Source organism: Phyllostomus discolor, chromosome 3 (genome assembly GCF_004126475.2).
Source record: "Phyllostomus discolor isolate MPI-MPIP mPhyDis1 chromosome 3, mPhyDis1.pri.v3, whole genome shotgun sequence".
Lineage (NCBI taxonomy): Eukaryota > Metazoa > Chordata > Mammalia > Chiroptera > Phyllostomidae > Phyllostomus > Phyllostomus discolor.
The window spans coordinates 48,666,544-48,686,160 of NC_040905.2; the positions used below are offsets into that span (position 1 = coordinate 48,666,544).

The 19,617-nt window shown below is 43.1% G+C and overlaps 1 pseudogene; it reads left to right on the forward strand.

Moving 5' to 3' along the window:
• The first annotated feature begins 9,048 nt into the window (after positions 1–9,048).
• Positions 9,049–10,203, forward strand: LOC114510005 (annotated as a pseudogene).
• Positions 10,204–19,617: the final 9,414 nt, after the last annotated feature.

Genomic DNA, 19,617 nt, shown 5'->3' on the forward strand with positions numbered 1-19,617 from the left:
TTTATGTTAGAATATAACCCCCATTGAGATAAACTCATGATGAAATAATTTGCCTAGCGGGAAGTTCCCTGATACTCCTCAATCGATATGTCACGACCGATTTATAGGAAACTCTCCAGTGGAGGGTAAGTTGGACACTTACCTCCCACCATGTAGATTAATGAATTCAAAATAGATTAAAGACATAAATGTAAGAGCTAAAACTATAAAATTCTTAAAAGAAAACATGGGAATAAATCTTCATAAGCTTGTATTTGGCAATGGATTCTTAGATATAGCACTCAAAAGAAACAAAAGAAAAATAGACAAACTACAGTTCATCAAAATTTAAAAATTTTGTGCATTGAAGGACACTATCAAGAAAGTAGAAAGGATGGCCCACAGAATAGGAAAAATGTTTGCAAATTATATATCTGATAGGAGTCCAGTATTCAGAACATAAAGAGTTCTTATAACTCAATAACAAAAAGACAAACAACCCAATTAAAAATGGGCAAAGAATCTGAAGAGACATTCTCCAAAGAGGATATACAAATGACCAATAAGCATATTAAAAGATACTCAACATCATTAGTCATTATGAAAATGCAAATAAAAATATAATGAGATACCACTGTATATCAACTAAGATGACTATAATAAAAAACAAAAGGGAAAATAGACTTTGGGTCAAAATGGAAGCATTGCTGGCATGCTTTACTTACTCACACAACCACAGAGAGAATTACAACTATATCTTGAAACAAATAAGAACCAGAACTGTCAGAACATTGAACTGTATGGAAGCCCAACAACCAAGGATTTTAAAAAGCCACATTCATCCAGACAGGTAGGAGGGGTGGAGTTGTGGAGATAGGAGGAGAGGCACGGAGATGCTGTGTGGCTTGGAGAGGTGGCAGCACTGGTGGAAAGGCCAGTCCCACATTCACGTGTGGTGGATAAAACTCAGGAGGGATTCCTTGGGAGCTAGCGATCCCAGCCCCAAGCCAGACCACACAACACAGGGTTCGTGCACCAGGAAGAGAGATCCCCATAACTGCTGGCTATAAAAACCAGTGGGGGTAGGGACAGCATAAGAAACTGCCAGATTTTCAGAAGAGTCTGTTTAAAGGACCCTCATAGACTTAGAACATATGCAAACTTACCCACTCTGGGATTCACCAGCAGGACAACAGATGGAAGGATGCCAGTCACAGACAGAAGTGAGTGAAATGACTGGAAAAGGGGCAAGTGCCAGTCAAACCTTCAGAGCAAGGTAGTGGCACTGTCCCCTCTCCGAGCCCTCCCCCCACACAGAGCCACAAAGCCATGAAGGGTTGCCACGCCCTGGAAATTACCTAAGGCCCCACCCCACACAATTTACAGGTGACTTTTCTAATACAGGGAGCCAAAGCAGCTCTACCTAATACACAGAAATGAACACAGGGAGGAGGAGACGAAGAAATATGGCCCAAATGAAAGAACAGAACAAAATCCCAGAAAAAGAACTAAATAAAACAGAGATAACAAACCTATCAGATGCAGAGTTCAAAACACTGGTGATCAGGATGCTCAAAGAACTCACTGAGGACAAAAAAAAAAAAAAAAAAACAGAAGAGAGTTTTTCTTTATCTCATTTTCACTAAATGAGATAAAGAAAAACCTACAGGCAACGAAGAATGGAGAGGACAAAGCCAAAAATTAAATCAATGATTTGGAACACAAGGACGGAAAAAGCATTCAATCAGAACAGCAGTAAGAAAAAAGAATTTTAAAAAAATGAGGATAGACTTGGAAACCTCTGGGACAACTTTAAACATACCAACATCCAAATCACAGGAGTGCCAGAAGGAGAAGAGGAAGTGTAAGCAATTGAAAACTTATTTAAAAAAATAACTGAAGAAAACTTTCCTAATTTGGAGAAGGAAATAGACACACAAGACCAGGAAGCATACAGAATCCCAAACAAGTTGGACCCAAAGAGGAACACACCAAGACACATCATAATTAAAATGCCAAAGGTTAAAGATAAAGAGAGAATCTTAAAAGCAGCAAGAGAAAAAGCAGAGACTTACCTACAAAAAATTTCCCATAAGACTGTCAGCTGACTTCTCAAAAGAAACTTTTCAGGCAAGAAAGGACTGGTAAGCAGTATTCAAAGCCATGAAAAGCAAGGAGCTACATCCAAGATGACTCTGTCCAGCAAAGCTCTCATTTAGAATGGAAGGGCAGATAAAGTGCTTCCCAGCCAAGGTAAAACTAAAGGAGTTCATCATCACCAAGTCATCGTTATGTGAAATGTTAAAGGAACTTACTTAAGAAGAAGAAAAAGATCAAAGCTATGAACATTAAAAGGACAACAAATTCAGAACTATCAACAACTGAATCTAAAAAAACAAACTAAGCAAACAAGCAGAACAGGAACAGAATTTTGAAGGTTATCATCTGGGAGGGGGAAAGGGAGAATGGGGAAAACGGTGCAGGGATTAAGAAGCATAATTGTTAGGTACAAAATACCAATTTTGTCAAAAATAGTATAGGAAATGGAGAAGACAAAGAACTTAGAAGCACGACCTATGGACATAAACAACGGGGGGGGATGCTAGAAGGAAGGAGGGTACTGGAAAAAGGGGGAAAGGGGGAAAATTGGAACAACTGTAATAACATAACCAATAAAATATATTTTTTAAAAAACAAAAGGGAAAACAACAAGCGTTGGCAAGGATGAGGAGAAACTGGAACCCTTGTACATTGCTGGTGGGACTGTAAAATGATACAGTTGCTTCAGAAAAGAGTTTGGCAGTTTCTCAACAAGTTAAACATATGGTTAAAATGCGACAAAAACAGTTCTGCTCCTATGTGTATGCCCAAGAGAACTGAAAACAGGTGAGCAACAAAAAACTCATACATGGATGTTTATAGCAACTTTTTCCATAGTCCAAAAGTGGAAACAAAGAAAATGCCCAGCCAGATGTGGTGCATCCATTCAACAGAAAACTATGAAGGCCCACAAAAGAAAGAAGTACTGATACATGCTACTATGCAGACAGACGTTGAAAGCATTTTTATGCTAAGTGAAAGAAGCCAGAAACCAAAGCCACATACTGTGTGGGCCTGTTTATGTGAGACGATGAGAAAAGGTGAATCTACAGGGGCAGAGAGCGGATGAGTGGTCACTGGGGGCTAGAGCAGGGGAAACGGTGACTGCTCATGGGCACACGGATTCTTTGAAGGGTAATGACTGTGTTCAAATCAGTGGTGATGGTTGCAGACCCTTGTGAATGCACTGGGAGCCACGAAATTGTAAACTTAAAAAAAAAGTTAGAATGATAAATTTTATGTTATGTGAATTTTATCTCAATTTAAAAAAGTATATTTTTCTAAACCACAAAGTAATTAGTGAGCCCTGGTGGGTGCGGCTCCGTGGTTGAAGCATCCTCTCGCAACCCACAGGTTGGGTGTTGGATTCCTGGTCAGGGCACATACCTGGGTTGCAGGTTAATTGGCACCTGCGTGTGCTACCCTCAGTCCAGACATGTATGCTCCCCAGCCAGGGTGCAGACGACCTGGTCTGGATGTGCACAAAGGCAGCCAACCGATGCTTCCCTTGTATCAATGTTTCTCTCTCTCCTTTCCTCTCTCCTTCCCTCTCTCTCTCTCTCTAAAAAAGCAAATGAAAATATCCTTGGGTGAGGATGGAAAAAAGTAATTAGTGAGAAGAGTGACATTGTTTTATATTTTTGTAAATCTCCTCGTATGATTTAGAAGAAAGTTGGATGCTCGTATTTGCTTCTGTGTTCAAGTAGCTGCAATGTTTTGCTGAGTATATAAAAGAAATCCATCCTCACATAAATAAGAAACAGGAAAAAAGAGTAGATTTTAACAGGGTTTCTACACAATTGTGAATATTCTTTCATACAAAACCCAAACTCCTCAAATGGCACTTTTTAAAGAGGTTAGCTGTAATGTATAATATGAAGTGAAATCCATGAATTTATGTTCCACTATTTTAAAATTCACTGGTTTATCTTGCAAGAGGAAGAGGAAGAAGAAAAAGAATGGTTGAGATTGAAAAGTGGTAAGTCTTTTTTCTTTGTATATATACAACACTGATTCAATTTCTATAAAATGGAAAAGGATAATTATATCCAAGGTTGTTAGTTGATAATTAGCCATGACGTTGTTCAGCTGTAAGGAACATTTTACGTTGAGTAACAGGGAGAGATGTACTTTTTGTCTCTATGCCGAGGATTTGGCTGAGTGATAGCAGCAGGCTGCAGAAAAGAGACGGTAGGAAGCACAGTATAAACCCCGCCTACTTCCGAATGTGTCCAGCCAGGTTGGGTTAGGGCTGCTTTCCCAGCCAGGATAGGGGGTGGGGGTGGAGCCAAGATTTCACAGCCCTGCCAGCAGCGCCAGCACGAAGGCTTCTCAGGACAAGGCGGAGATGCCTGGGTCACTGAGCTGCTGGCCACGTACAGGCTCAAAAACCCTTACTGAACTACCCTGAACTAGGAAGAACGTACACCAGTGGAAAGATTTCTCTTTGTTGTTGCTTGAATTTAAAAATTTTTTAAAATCCTTTAAAAAATACTGTTGATCATTTTACGCATCTTTCTATATCATTGAGATCGTACTGTAGGTAGCTCTTTAGCTTTCTTTTTTCACTAAGCACCACGCGGTAAGCATTTCCTCATGTCGGTAAAAAGTTCTGTCTGCTGCATTTGTACATCTCCTGCCTCTAAGCAAGGCCTGATTCTACACCCGCACATTCTACCAGGGAGTCCTCATGGTTTCATACATCTCTGTTAGGATGCCGGCTACTTCGGTAATCATTCTGGATGCACTTCCATCTCCCATCACACCATGTGTCCAGCGATGCCACTTGATGGTGCCTTCTGCCACCAGCCTGAGAAGGCCAGTGCAGGCCAAGAAGCATAAGGAAACCCAGTACGCCCAGGGTAAAGCACCCAGACCCCGCATCTAGGTTCAAGCCCAGCCATGCCAGGTAGTGCCGGGTAGTACTGTGATGTCAGACAAGTCATTTCATCTACTTATACTTCAGTTTACTCATAAGTAAAAGGAGGAAAATGAGAACAGTAACGTCGCCTTGTAGGTCTGTTGTGGGTGGGCTCACATGCAGCACTTGGGGCCAGGGTTGCTGGGGAGATGTGGAGGGCACAGACTCCCAGCCAGTACATCCTGGAGGTCTGATGCACAGCGTAGTGATTTTAGGCCATAAGACTGGATTATAAACTTTTAAGCTGCTAAAGAGACCAGATCTTAATTGTTCCCTCCACAAAAAAGAAAGTATAATTAGGTAGGGTGATAGAGGTATTAGTTTACACTATGGTGGTAATCATATTACAATATATAAATGCATCAAATCAACAAGTACACCTTAAAGTTATACAATGTTATATGTCACTTGTATCCAATAAAAATAAAGGAAAGACACAATGCTTGGCAGATAATAAATGCTCAATACCTGTTGGCTGGTATCATTAGTATTAATGAGAATCACACAGCCCTGGGATAGAAGCCCCTATTTTCAACTTGCCCCCAAATGTCAGCAGATGCCTTGTTTCACCTTTCAGTGCTGTGGTTTCCTCCCCTCCAAAGTCAGTTCTCCAATACAAATCGGTTTGTAACACCTGGGGCGTGCAGGAGAGGGCTGTGTGCTCCTGGTCTGCGGGAGGCACACACACTGGTATTTGGGTGGTTTCCTTCTTAGGGCCCACGGAGCACTGGGCAGAGAGACCTCTGAGTCCCCACTATGGGGACACGTACCCATTCAGATGAGAGGACGCCTGGGCCAGCAGACTGCTTGAGTTTTCTTCATTTGTTTCTCACCTAGCGTTCTGGCTGGAGGACCTTTCCAGCTGTGGTAGGGTGGGGACGTTTCCATGACTGTGTTATCAGGAAGATCTGGCTCCTCCGTTTAAAAAATATCTATCACTGGCAGAATCACAGAAATGGAAGCCTGGTGATGAAACAGGCACCCCAGGCCTGTTCCCAAACAGAAGGCTCTTTTGTAGAGTTTTCTTTGGGTGACTTTTCAAAGGCTCCTGCCAGGCTGGCCCGGCCCAGGCAAGTCCTCCATTCGGTGGGAGAACAGGCAGTTCCCAGCAGACAGGGTCCCGGCCAGCCAGGCAGTCACTCCCTCTCTGCCCGGTTCACTGCACAGCGCGCACACACAACCATTTTAAAGGGCCCACCTACTCAGGGATTAGGTAAGGGAATAAAAGGAACAATTAATATGTAAGTCCAGTACTCATGTAGCTCATGAATGATTGAGACTTGACTCAAGAAGTTCATCTGTCTCTCTGAGGCAGGCACGCTTCCTCCCCCTCAAACTCTGGATTCCTTCTCCAACTGCATCTTGGAGAAGCCCCTTCTCTGCATTTCACCTTACTTCTGGCCCCCTATCCAAGTCTAGGACCTCTCCTTCCATTCCTTTGGGCCCTTGAGGACTTGAGCTATCTGGGTCAGATAACTCAATGCCTGGGTCAGAGGTCAGCCTCTCTCCAGTTGAGAGCTGTGTCCGCAAGGCCCTGAAATGCAGCTTGTAGCCCCTCTGCATCTTCACAGTCCTTCACTCCACCTGTCCCCCACTCTGAGGACCCTGTTGTCCACTCATCTGGACTGGACCAAACTTCTCTGCAACTCCACCCTGCCCCCACGCAGCTTTTCTTTGCTATAGAAGGCTCTGGTGCCCCCACACCCTGCCTTGGGTCCCAGCATCGGTTTTCTCCCCTCACATGCTCTGTATCTATTTTTGGTCACACCTGCCCCTCCAGTCTGGGACCAACATTCAGTAAATATTTACAAAGGTTTCTAAGGGCCCTGTCTGGTGTGGCTCAGTTGGTTGGAGCATTGTCTCACAGACCAAAGGTTGCAGGTTCGATCCCCAGTCAGGGCACATGCCTGGGTAGCAGGTTTGGTCCCTGGTTGGGGCACATGCAGGAGGCAGCCAATTGATGTTTCTTTCATGTTGATGTATCTCTCTCTCCCTTTCACTCCCTCTCTCTGCCCCTCTCTCTGGAATTAGTGAATATATCCTCAGATGAGAATTGAAAAAAAAGTTTACTGTGGGCAAAGCATCATGCTAGTGGCCTGAGGATAGAAGGTGGCTTTATAGCCTAAGAGCTTCCTAGCTAACACAGAGCTGTGGGAAAGCTTTGGGTGCCAGGTGCCATTGAGTGCCCTCATAATGGCAAACAGGGAGGACTTTCTTCCCTGGCATGGCCAGGGAAGGCTTCCCAGAAGTGGGATTTGAATTCAGCATGAAAGGATTAAGCAGACCAGTGGTTCCCAATGCATTTTAAAGAACGATATGAGCTGGGTTCTTCTGTCAGAGATGTGATACCCAGGTTTGCAATGGGTCCTCATTGCCGAATTCTTTTTCTTTTTTTTTAAAGCATCATGGGTAACTGAGTCAGGTGAGCAGTGCTGAGGACTGGCCAGGCAGAGAGAAGGCAGGAGTTTCAGATGCAGGAAACAGCTGAAGCCAAAGAGGAAAGGCAGGAAAGCAAAGAGCTTTCATTTTGTGGAGGACAGGGAAGAAACAGGCTAATTGGTCTGGTAGATATTAGGGCTTGAAAGGCAGCTCGGAAGTTAAGTTTCTACACTTAACACAGTGGGGAGCCGTCGCTGGTGCTGGTGTTTGCGGGGGTGGGGGAAGTGGGGGGGTGGGGGCTGTGTTCTAAGGGATGTGCAGCTATTTCTGCCTAGATTTAGCTCTTTCCTCAGACTTGCAGAGGTGCACTGCTTCCCTGTGTCCAAAAGTTTTGGTCCTGGTCTCTTTTGCAAATTGCAGGTGAAGCTAAAACTAGACATTACATGAAGTCCTGCCCCAGAGGGACGGGCAGTGTTTGTCCCATTGTTTTGCTCACATGTCCTCCAGAAGGCAATCGTGAAAGTGAGTCTGCTGTTTTATCTCCCAAGGTTCTCATTGTCTAATCATGTCTATGGAGAGGTAGTTAGTTTTCACAGAAGTACAGGTAAAGATGTTAGAGAGAAAGAAGGAAGGGACCACTGTAATGAGATACAACAAGGGAAGAAATGTAGGGCTTACTGTCCAATTGGATTGAGAATCTGGCAGCCCAGAGAGTGTGTAAGGAATTCCTGAGGAAAACAGGGATTTCTGGCCTGTGGAGCAGCTGTGTGACCAGGTAGCACACGAGCTTTATGGTGTGTACTGGAAGGCTTCTTCCAGACGTGACGGGATGGGAGCGTCCACACAGAGCCCGGAGGCTAGGACACAGCGCTGCACGTGTGCCTCTCTCTCTCACACAGAGAGTCGGTTGTCACTCTCAACTAAGGCCTTTCAGGACGCAAAACTGTAACAACAGCACTGCTCCTGGTAACGACACCTTTTGTTTATATGAGGTCAGGCCCTGGACTTCCTTCGGATGCCGCACCAAACCTAACGTGATCTGGGGCTGTGCTAGTTGCCAATGACAAATATTTGTTGGAGCTTTTTAGTTCCTTTAACCTACTGGCCCAACTGAGCAAATGCATTGTCCAAAAGAGAACACATGTGATACTTACAGAACATAATCTTCTCCCACAGAAAAGTAAAATTAGCTCTTTCAAGTGCTGTTCACCATCGTTCAGATGTGCCCTAATGTGCTATTCTCTCTCGAGTCCAGGAGAACACTTAGGGACAAGTTAGATGCTTGACAATATCAATGAGCTCTGCAGGAGCACCTGACAAATAAGACCTTCAGGAGATAAATGATGGAAAAAAATGGGACAACTGTAATAGCATAATCAATAAAATACATGTTTAAAAAGAGATAAATGATGGAATTTTAAAAACAGAAAAGGGCAGCGTGATTGCTACTGTACTAAAATATATGTAGGGTTCTCATTAAGAGATACTGAGCAAAAGGTCTTCATCATTGCTAAGCATAAGAAGAAATGGTCTTAAATTTAACAATGATGTCAAGAATGACGTGCAGGAGGTGCCCAGGATGTAGAGCTAGCGCTGCCCACAGCATCTGACTTGGAGCTGGGTAGGGTGGCAAGTGGGGTGCCGTGGTAGTCGGGGTGGTGGGAGAAAGAGGAGGTGGCAGCAAATCCCTATAAATGGCGCCCAAGCAGGACCCGAAGCTTAAATTCCAGGAGGAAGAACAAGTGCTGAGCTTCCACGGGTCTCTTCTTTATGAAGCAAAGTGTGTAAAGGTGGCCATAAAGGACAAACGAGTGAAACACTTTATATATTACAGTGGCTGGAATGAAAACTGGGGTGAATGGGTCCGGGAAAGCAGAGTACTCAAATATGTGGACACCAATCTGCAGACACAGTGAGAATGTCAAAGAGCCAGTCAGGAGCGGTATGCAGGGGGGAAGATGAGGGAGCTGCCCCCAGAAAGCAGACAGTGGGTGCGCAACAGAAAAACGCTGGAGTGAAAACAACAAAGAGCAAACAGAAAACGCCTGGAAATGGAGACAGCAGCAGGACCAGTGAGACACGTCAGCCTCCTTGCAAGAACAGAGCTCGAGTAGATCCCACTGTTGAAAACGGGGAAACATTCATGAACAGGGTTGGAGTCAAAGTGGAGATTCCTAAAGAACTGACACCCTGGCTAGTGGATGACTAGGGCCTCATTATCTGGCAGAAACAGCTCTTTTATCTTCCTGCCAAGAAGAATGTGGATTCCATTCAGGAGGATTATGCAAATTACAAGAAGTCTCTAGGAAACACAGGTAATGAGGAGTACTACGCTGTCAGTGAAGCTGTGGCAGGGATAAAGGAGTACTTCAACGTGATGCTGGGCACTCAGCTACTCTACAGATTTGAGAGGCCGCAGTATGCTGAGATCCTCGAGGACCACCCTGATGCACCCATGTCCCAGGGGCATGGAGCACCACATCTAGGGAGATCATCTGTATGAATCGGAGCGATGCTGTCCTGCACACCTCTGGATGAGACTAGCCTTGCTTTATTACTGAATTATCTTCATGATTTCCTAAAGTACCTGGCAAAGAATCCTGCAACTTTGTTTAGTGCCAGCGATTATGAAGCGGCCTTCCTGAGTACCACCGGAAAGCTGTGTGAGGCGCTCACTTCCGCCTGGTGTGGATCTCTGTGACACATTCCTGTCCTTAGTCCTCCTCTTGCACACACGGTGTACATCGAAAGTGTTAGTGTATAACTGACTTGATGTTTGTTTTCTGTTTGATCTTAAACAGAGAATATAAAAAGGGTTACAGCTCCCTTTTTCTTTCTTTTCTTTTTTTTTTTTTATCATTTTAAAGTTGCTTACAGTGTATTGATGGACAACAAAGAGGCATACTGTAGAGTGTTCTATTGCCTAGTTGACAAAGTTGCTTTTGAATGCTGGTGGTTCTCTTCCTTTGATGCTACGCACTTTTGTAATATTTGTTAATGCTATATTACAGATACTCAGGTTCTTGCCAAAGGTTCAAGTCAGTGTATATAACTGATCACACTCCCCCATTGGTACTCCTTTTATTTTTTATTGGTGCTTAAAGTAAAGAACGTATCTTTTGCAAGTCACCCATGTTGTTCCATCAGCATTTTATCTTCCCTCAGATTGTAGAAGAGTGGTGGCTTGTACATGGTTTTTGTATTTGTGTCTAATGCACGTTTTAACATGATAGATGCAATGCCTTGTGTAGCTACAGTTTCCTGGAAAAGCCAATCTTTTAGGGATTGTTTTTCAGACCTTCAAAACATTTTTTTCTTTAAAGTTCAAAAAAAGAGAATGATATACAGGAAGATATAATAAAATTAAAGCTCTGAATAATGCAATCTTCTTCTCTGAGGTTGATATCAAACTGGCCCTCTAGGGGTTGCTCCTGAAGCTATTGAAACCTCTTTTTATGATTCCTGTGCAGGACTGTGAGCACCGTGAGAACTGGTCATTGTCACCATTTCTATGATTGTCATTGCCATGTTCCCCCAATCAAGCATTGTGCCTGGTTGAGCATTTGATTAAAGAAAGGATGGAGAGATTTAATGACCTACTGCTTGACAGTACTGCGTAGCTTATTTTTTATTTTTTAAAGTAAAGAAGTAGCCAAAAAGAAAACCACCAGTACCACCAATCTCCCCACATAATATATGGTTTGGCAAGTAAAGAAGAACCTTGGATCACAGCAAAGAGCTATGAGGAGGCAATCACTGGAAACTGTGTGCACTTGGACAAGGACCAGAAGTGTTCGGGCAGATCCCAAGTTCAGCTTGTACAAGATTAGAGCAATAAATTGAGTGTATTTATCATTTAAATGAACAACAAATGGGAATCTGAGATAAGCTGACATTGAAATTCACTTCAACTTTGTACTTACAGAATGAACACTTTGCAAATGGCCTCAGGGTGATATAGTCTTTCAAACTCTTCACATCACCCTAAGATGTGGGGCTGCACGGAAGCGGAGCACGGCAGGCACCCTGGGAAGATGGGCACCCGCTTCCTCTCTGGTTGCAGGTGTCGGGGGACCAGCTATTTTTAAAAATGGAAAAAAACCTAAAAGGAAACTTTCTAAAAAGCACACAGGAGGTTGGTAGAAAAAGAAAGCAAAAGTGAAAAAATATATAATACTTGAAAAAAAGAACAGATGATTTGGACAAGCAAAGGAGAAGAAAGCACAAGTACAAATAAGGATTCTAGGGCCTTAAGAACACGAGAGGAGGACCTTTGAAGCTCTATCGGCAGAAACAATAAAAACATAATCATAGAGCAGAGGCCTCTGGGAGTCTTGAAATGTAAAGACACATCATAGTCAAGCCTTATATGTACAGCATGGTGTTTTATGCTTATAGTGTGACAGCAATCCAGATTTCCTGTGACCCCACCTTTCAAAGACAAATCCTATCTCTAAATAGGCAAAACCCAGTCATAAATACGACTTAGGAAACTGTACATGGGTCACCTGGTCGTAGCCATCTCTGTTCCCCCAGCTCCATGAAAGTCCTTCTTCCCACCAGCTCCAGAGAGCAGCCAGGCTGAATGCTGCAGATGACAAGCTTGGGGTCCTAACCTTTCCTCTGTTCCTTCCTCACCGCTTTCTTCACCTCCTCAGTTTCAGTCTTGCACAGGAATCCTTTCTCTTTTTAACCTGCATTTCCACCATTCATTACCTCAGGTGACGTATTTTTCATACCAACAAATACTTAACAAATATAAGGAACCAGCACCATCAGTCTCTAAAGAACTTGAATGAACCTGGGAAGTCCCCCCAGAATCTGCAAAAACCTCTTTTGGTTCTACCATAAGTAAGCACCATTAATTTTTCTCTTTTCTTCCATCTTGTTTAAATATGGGTGTGTTACTTTCTAATCCTCTTCATTCCCACTGCATTTTAGCTACCTTTTAAATGAAATATCCTTTCTAAGAGTTGAACCTGACAAATAGACGGGCCTGGTGAAACATCAGGTCAAGGCCAAGGTACCTGGTCCGGCTGCCTTTGTTTGGGTGTGCGCTAGGGCTTCAGCTCAAGGCCAACATGGGCTTCCTGTTAATAGTACCATGGTAGACTCTGTCTCAGTGTCACTGTTCGAACTTGACTATCCCAATGGCATTGGCTTTACTTCTCTAGGGTGAGAAGGCTTGAACTGTGGCTTTCCAACCCTGTGCAAACAGCTGTGAACAGAGGCTGGGAGGGGAGGCGAATTCTCTAAGGAGGGGATAGGAGAGAACAAGAAACAATTGGTGTCTTCTCTGTAATTTGCTCTAGTCTCCTACTCTATCATGGTCTAGGTAGGCAACAAGTACATTTTTGTTTCCTTTTGTCTTAAGCTCTTAACCTTTATATTTATTACAATTATCTACCAAACTAATTTGCAACCAGATTCTGCAAGAATTAGTGTCTAATTTTCCAACATTTGGTAATTTATTCTATGAAAAAATGAACTCTGGGAACACCTCTATGTATACCTCTCCCAGGTATACATAGGGCAAAGAATCTTGGTACAAAGGCAGAGCAAAGTCCTATGGGTAGTGACTTCTAAATTTAATCATGTAGAACTGGCCCCAGAAAAATATTCAAAATGGTGATGCGTGTGGTGCCCCCCCTGGGACTTCTCTCCTGCCTCCCAACAAGTTATTATAATGACTTTTGTTTGCATAGTTCTTTACAGTCAACCAACATTTTAACATGGACTACCTCACCTCAGGCTCACAGACATCCTGAGAAGGGCACCATTACCACTGTCATCCCCATTTTACAGTTCAAAATGCTGGGGCTCATTCGACTGAAGGTATGGAGCAAATATTATGTACCAGGCCCAGTGGGGCTACAGCCACAAACAAGACACAGCTCCTACCTTCACGGAGTCTGGTACAGAACACTAACCACAAACAGGAAATAGCAACACAGCCCTAAACCAGGAGGCCCCACAGCAGGCCCCGTGTCCCCAAGTGGAAACACTTTCTGCAAGAAGTGTCACCTAATTTTTATAGGACCAGCTTAGTGTGGTAACAAGGGCTACTGGAAGAGCATTCTGGGCCCCAAGCTCATTCGCTTAAAGAGAACTATCAACTGAATGAATTTGCAATGGTGGGATTTCAGATCATATAGTAAAGCCAAAAGAAGTATTGGGGCAGACAACATGGAGGGTAATTTGGGTTACCAGGTGTCATGCTGTGGTCCCCAGATTGGATGTGCTTTTTTCTGGGGAGCCCAGACCAGCCTCCAGGACGCTTTCCTGAGTAAGCCTATCTGAAAACAGCAGCCTTGTCTCCAGACCAGAGCACAGAGTAACTCTCTCTGACTTCTCAATAGAAAAATACACGTGTGGGTCATATCTACCACACAGAGGGCAGCCCTTCCAGAAGTGACAACCGGGGAGATAATGTCAAAGCTTTTCAACTGCAGTAATGTAATCTACTAAACTCACGCGCTTGGAAGTGCCCCTATCAATTGTTCGTGGTCACAGGTTCAATCCAGAACAACTTTTCCTATGTCTTCAATCTCTCTGGAAAAGAAGTCTTAATCCTCCATATATTCCCTTAAATGGGGGTGCAAAGGCACCTAATCCCCCCAAAACAGCAAGTAGATCTCAGAATTTTGCCCCAAGAGACTAGTCCAATATCCCCAGGGATTGTCAGGCATTATCGCAACAGCACATCTTTGATTTTTCTCTCAGTTGGACACAATAGAAAATTTAAATTATTTGGAGGAAAAATAAAACATCGCTTTCAGCTCTGCTGGCCCTCCTTTAAAAACCATCTGGGATAGCAAAATGGGTGAGATAAGTGTAAAATAACTTTAAAAGACGCCATTCCTAGAAATAGTCCAGAACTGCTTCCTCATGTGGCCTGTGTGGTGGCCAGGGGTCTGCAGGCTGTCCTGGACCCAGGCCTAAGAAGTGACTCAGATGTAGCGAAGAAGCCACATGGTTGAAGAATATCCTGGCGCTGGATTTGGGAATGGCACATATTCGGTGATCACATAAATTCTGGTCTTGTGCACATATTGTTTTACAAAATCCAGGCATGAGATCATTTGGCCTGAATGTTTTCTCTGAGGGTTTCTCACAAACACAGTTATCTGAATCGAGTTAGACCAGGGGAAAGGCATTTGGGAGATTATCTGATTGTGCATGTGGACATCTAAACAGTTCTCAGGCAGGTCAAAACCCAAAGGTTTTCTAGAGGGCCCAAAGAGGAGGCGCCCACTGATCTCTAATCAGATCATCTCTTTCTACTACTTCATGGAGAACAAAAATGCTTTCCCCAGATCACGAACAAGCAGACAGCAGAGCTACTGCTATTCTTTCAGGCAGCGTGTATTTGATTAGACGGGCGGGAGTTTTTGTTTGTTTGGGGGTTTGTCTGTGTTTTAGACTATTCAGAAAAAGAAGAGTCTCTAATATTGCTCAGCTTTTTTTTTAAGGTTTAAGTCCAGTTAATTTATGTTTTAGGTTTAAATCTAATTTATTTATTTATTTATTTATTTATTTTTGCTCATAGTGTTTTGTTTTTGTTTTTGTGACAGCTTATGTGAATTTTATTGGCTTATTTAGATTGCTCCTATGTTTAAGTAGGATTTTGTATCACAGGTGAGGTGTCACGAATCACTGGAGCTTCCAGTCTGCAGCACTGCACCTTTCTAGGAGAGAACAGTTGACTGACCACTTGCATCAGAATCCCCTGGGGAGCCCAGTTAAATCAAAGTTTCCTGGGTTCCTCCCCAAGAGCCTCGTTCATTAGGTCTGGGTCCCACCCGGGGACCTGCAGGTATTTCTATGGCCTACTCCACTGTGCTCCACAGAACCCCCAAATAAAGTGGTCATTTTCTAACTCTCCTACATCCTCTGCTTGATTCTGGTCAGAATTTTTTTTTAACGTAACAGCCTTCTCAGACTAAGACGTTAGCATTCATCAGAAAGGTAGGATATATTTTGGCCTATTAACAGTGTGGTGTACTTAACTGAAGGCCAGGAAAGAGGCTGACATCCTCTTGGTTATCAGTTTCTTGAGTGAAAAGAGGGAGGACCAGGCATCCTAACGGCAGCCCTGCAGGGCAGTGGGGCGGGGGACAATGTCCACCAAGAGGGCGGCCTGTGAAAGGGCCAGGGAGTGTGGGCTTTCTCTTCCCCTTCATCTGCGAAGTGTTCCAGGTCAGCTCTGCAGTGAAGAGGCTTGTTTATGGGGAGAGACTCAGAAATTCAGTGTTCACATTTTAGCAGGAAGATAACGGCAAATTTTATGAAGTTTTGAAAGTATAGATAAAGAATGTGCACCCCAACATTAAGAACCCTAAAAATGGGAATACACATTGAAGTTTGAACAATGGTTTAGGTGTATCTAAGAGCAACACTGAATGGCACAGCTGGTAATAAATTTAAGGTGCTTATTATCCTAAGAAATACACTATAAATAACTTTGAATAAATAAACTATAAATATATTAAGAAATTTGGGGATTGCAGACCTATGTCAGGTTATTAAGGAAATTAGTAATATTTGAAACGCATGCCCCAATTTTGCAGTTAATTTCCTTGAAGAACAATGGAAGCATTCCCGCAATTTTCCTTGAGGTCACAGACCCAAGTAGGAGGTTTCATGTCCTCAGTTCTCCGGGAGTACTCATCTGTTATCTGGCAGAAGCTGTGTAGCAGACATAGCAAGACCTGAAGTTTCTTTCTTTTTTTTACATGTCAAAGTTTTATTAAACTCACTACTAAGGAAACTGACAAATGATAAAGCTAGCTCTAAGGAAATTCATACATAACACTGCTGGAATGAAACTGCTAAATTAGATACAAAGCTGGTTAATATAATCTGGGGCAAAACCCCCTAACCCTGTAACTTTCATAGTTTTCTTTTCTAGTAGAGGCCCTGAATTTTTAATATTTTCTCCTGCTTACCAGCTGTGAAATGTTGGGTAAGTTATTTCTCCTTCTGGGCCTCAGTGTTCTCATTTGTAAAATTAAAGAAATATGTGTGGAATACTTCCTACAAAACTGTCATGAGAAGAAGCACGGCAGGGTTCATGCACCTGACTGTTGTGAGGTGCGGTCCTGGAGTGTGGCACCTCAGGCCGAGCTGTGAGTAACCCAGGTGTCCTGTGTGTCTGGCCATGCACAGTAATTTCAGTCTAGATAGTCAGAATGTTCACACCAAAAACATATGTTAAAATAATGGGTTAAAATGTATATCCACTAGCAAATTAAAAATACAATTTAATTCATTTATTTCTGAATTTTAAAAAAATTTATGGTAAGTGCTCTGACTTTGTTTAGCAGAGAAGCAACTCATTAAAGAAGAAATGCAAAGTGTCTACATTTGTGAGTTCACATTGACTACATTAGGTGGGCAGGGGGCAGCTGTGCCAAAGCCTCCCTTCTCTACCTCCCTTTCCGGCCAGGTGGCTGAGGTGGAATCGGGCTTCCTCCACAAGGGAGGCCCAAACCCTGAAGATCCGGGTCCTGAGGAAGAGAACATGACCTGGAAGCTCAGGCTGACTGCCTGGCAGTGCTCATAAACTATAAAAGGCCCAATTAATTCTACTCCATTCCAAACACACACAACCCTTCTGTCCCCAAATGCAGTTCTGCACTGTGTATGCTGGTTCCCCACATGGTTCCAACGGAGAGTTAAAGAATTCCCATTTCTATTAGAACTCTCCTGGTGCTGACAAAGTGGCATTGTGAGACAGCCTTTCTCCTGCTGTTAATAGGCTCCCAAAAGGGAGCTCAAGCAGCATGTTGAAACTCAGGTGTCATCTCAGTAAGCAACTGAACGCAGGTGTTTGGATGCACAGAGGGACAAACCATTCTCCTCCGGCTACTGAAACGCTGCAGGGAATTCCGCTTGTTCACCTGCTGCCGGGCCAGAAAGGGGAGTGTGCGCCCTTCACACCGAAGGCGCCCTGGGTGCTGGTGTGGGCCTGTCTGGTAGCTTGGCCTCTTTGGTGGCAGTTTCTTACACCTTCGATGTTAATAGAATTTTCTTGCCATTTTCCCCAACTATCAGTTTATTTTTTACTATGCAACATTAGAAAAAGGGAAAAATTTTAAAGAACATAGTTATCTAATAATTTCAAACTAAACCTTCTCTCGTGAACGTTTTCTTCTAAAACTTTCATGGTGGTGACTATTTCTGTAATACTTTACAGTTTATAATGTTGAGTGCTTTCTTCAATCTTCATATCAAACCTGTGAAGCAGGACAAGAATTATAACTCCTGTTTCACAGACTAGAAAACTGAGGTCGAAAAGTTTAGAGAGGCCATAAAAAGACATCCTGGTTGTTTGTTCCAAATAACTACAAATACCTCCTTTCAAAGACAAAACATGCTTTTCAGCTCCCTGTGGCTTCCCTGAATTGTAAATTATTGTCACAAAGAAATCCCAGAGAAGTAAAATCTGTTGTACATGTTCTGATATGGTTAAACCCTACTGCAACAAATGCTATTTCAAAGAAGGTAATTAGAATAAGAGTAATTTATATTATTTATGATGTACCGGGTTCTGCATTAAGTGCTTTATGGGTTTTGTCTGATTTAATCCTCACAACCTCCCCAGGCAGGGAGAAAGCGTTCTGTACTTCAGTTAGGGAAATTAGGCTTGGAGAGATCTAGAGACTTTTCCAGAACTAGAGAAGCGACACTGTTGGGTCCAGTAATGCACCTAACTCACTCTGACTCCAGGTCCAGCACTCTTAAGCAGTGCCTTCAATAAAGCTCATTTCTGTCCCTGCTGATGACACAAAATAAATGTGTTCATATTTCTGTCTACAGTGAATTGTCTTTGTCAGAAAAGTTACATTGTACTACACTGCTGGTATGAATGCAAAATGGTCCTGCCACTTTAAAAAATAGCTGGTCGGTTTCTTATAAGACTTAGCGTGTGAAGCAGTCGTCCCACTCCAGGTATTAACTCAAGAGAAATAAAAACACTTGTCTGCAGCGAGGTCTGAATGGGAATATTCATAGCAGCATTATTCATAAGAGTCCCAAACTGAGAACAACCCAAATGTCTATGAACTGGTGAATGGGTAAACTGGAGTACACCCATGTGGTGGAATACTACTCAGCAATAGAAAGAAAAATCTACTGATAGATGCAACAGCATCAGATGAATTATAAGATCATTATGCTGATAAAAGCTTTGTGTCACATGACTCCATTCGTAATGACAAAACAGGGGGGAGGAAGCTGGGGGCGGCAGAGGGTAGTGACTAAAAAGGGTTCAGGGAATGTTTGAGATTTGGAAATACTCTGTATGTTTATCGTTGTAGTATTTCATGAGTTCGTACATTCATCAGAACTCATCCGATATTCTACCTAAAATGGTGAGTTTCAACATATAGTTATGTCAGCTATAACTCAGGTAGCCTGACTTACAAACAAAGTCTTGAAATGGGCTTGAGCTTCTGCCCTGCCGCTTTCCCAAAATATTTGACTAGGAGCTATTGTGAGGGCAAGGTCACACTGCGTGGCTGTCACACTGCTTCATTTGCTCATACAGTAGTAATTACCTTTCAACTCCCCTCATCACTTCAGAAAATACTGTAACTGTCTCAAACACTGTCCCGTCACTCAGGGAACAGCCAATGTTGTAGCTGAAGGCAGTTTGCTGAAGAATTCACTCTTGCTCAGGGAGGGCAGCTTTTTGGTTCTATTCAGGCCTAATGTGGGATGAGGCCCAGCCACATTGTGGACAATCTGCTTTACTACAAGTCCACTGATTTAAATGTTAATCTCATCCTCTAAAAACTCCCTCACAGAAACAACCAGAATAATATTGGAGCACATATGTGGGCACCGTGGCCCAGCCGAACTGACGCATAAAGTTAACCATCATTATCTTGATTCAGCTGTTTCCCCTCCAATTTGTAAAGAAAAGGAATGGAATTTCAGGAAATGAACTCCTCAAAACTGTTTTCCAGGACTTCCAGCCAAGATGGAGGCATAGGTAGATATATTTTGCTTCCTCGCACAACCAAAAGGACAACAACAAATTTAAAAACAAAAAACAACAAGAACTGACAGAAAATCAAACTGTGTGGAAGTTGGACAACCAAGGAGTTAAAGAAACATTCATTCAGACTGGTAGGAGGGGCCGAGGCAGGCAGCTGGCGTGGAGACGATGTGTGGCAAGGTGGTGGACCACGCAGGTGAGGCAGTGACCTGGAAGTGGCGGACCAGGAAGTCAC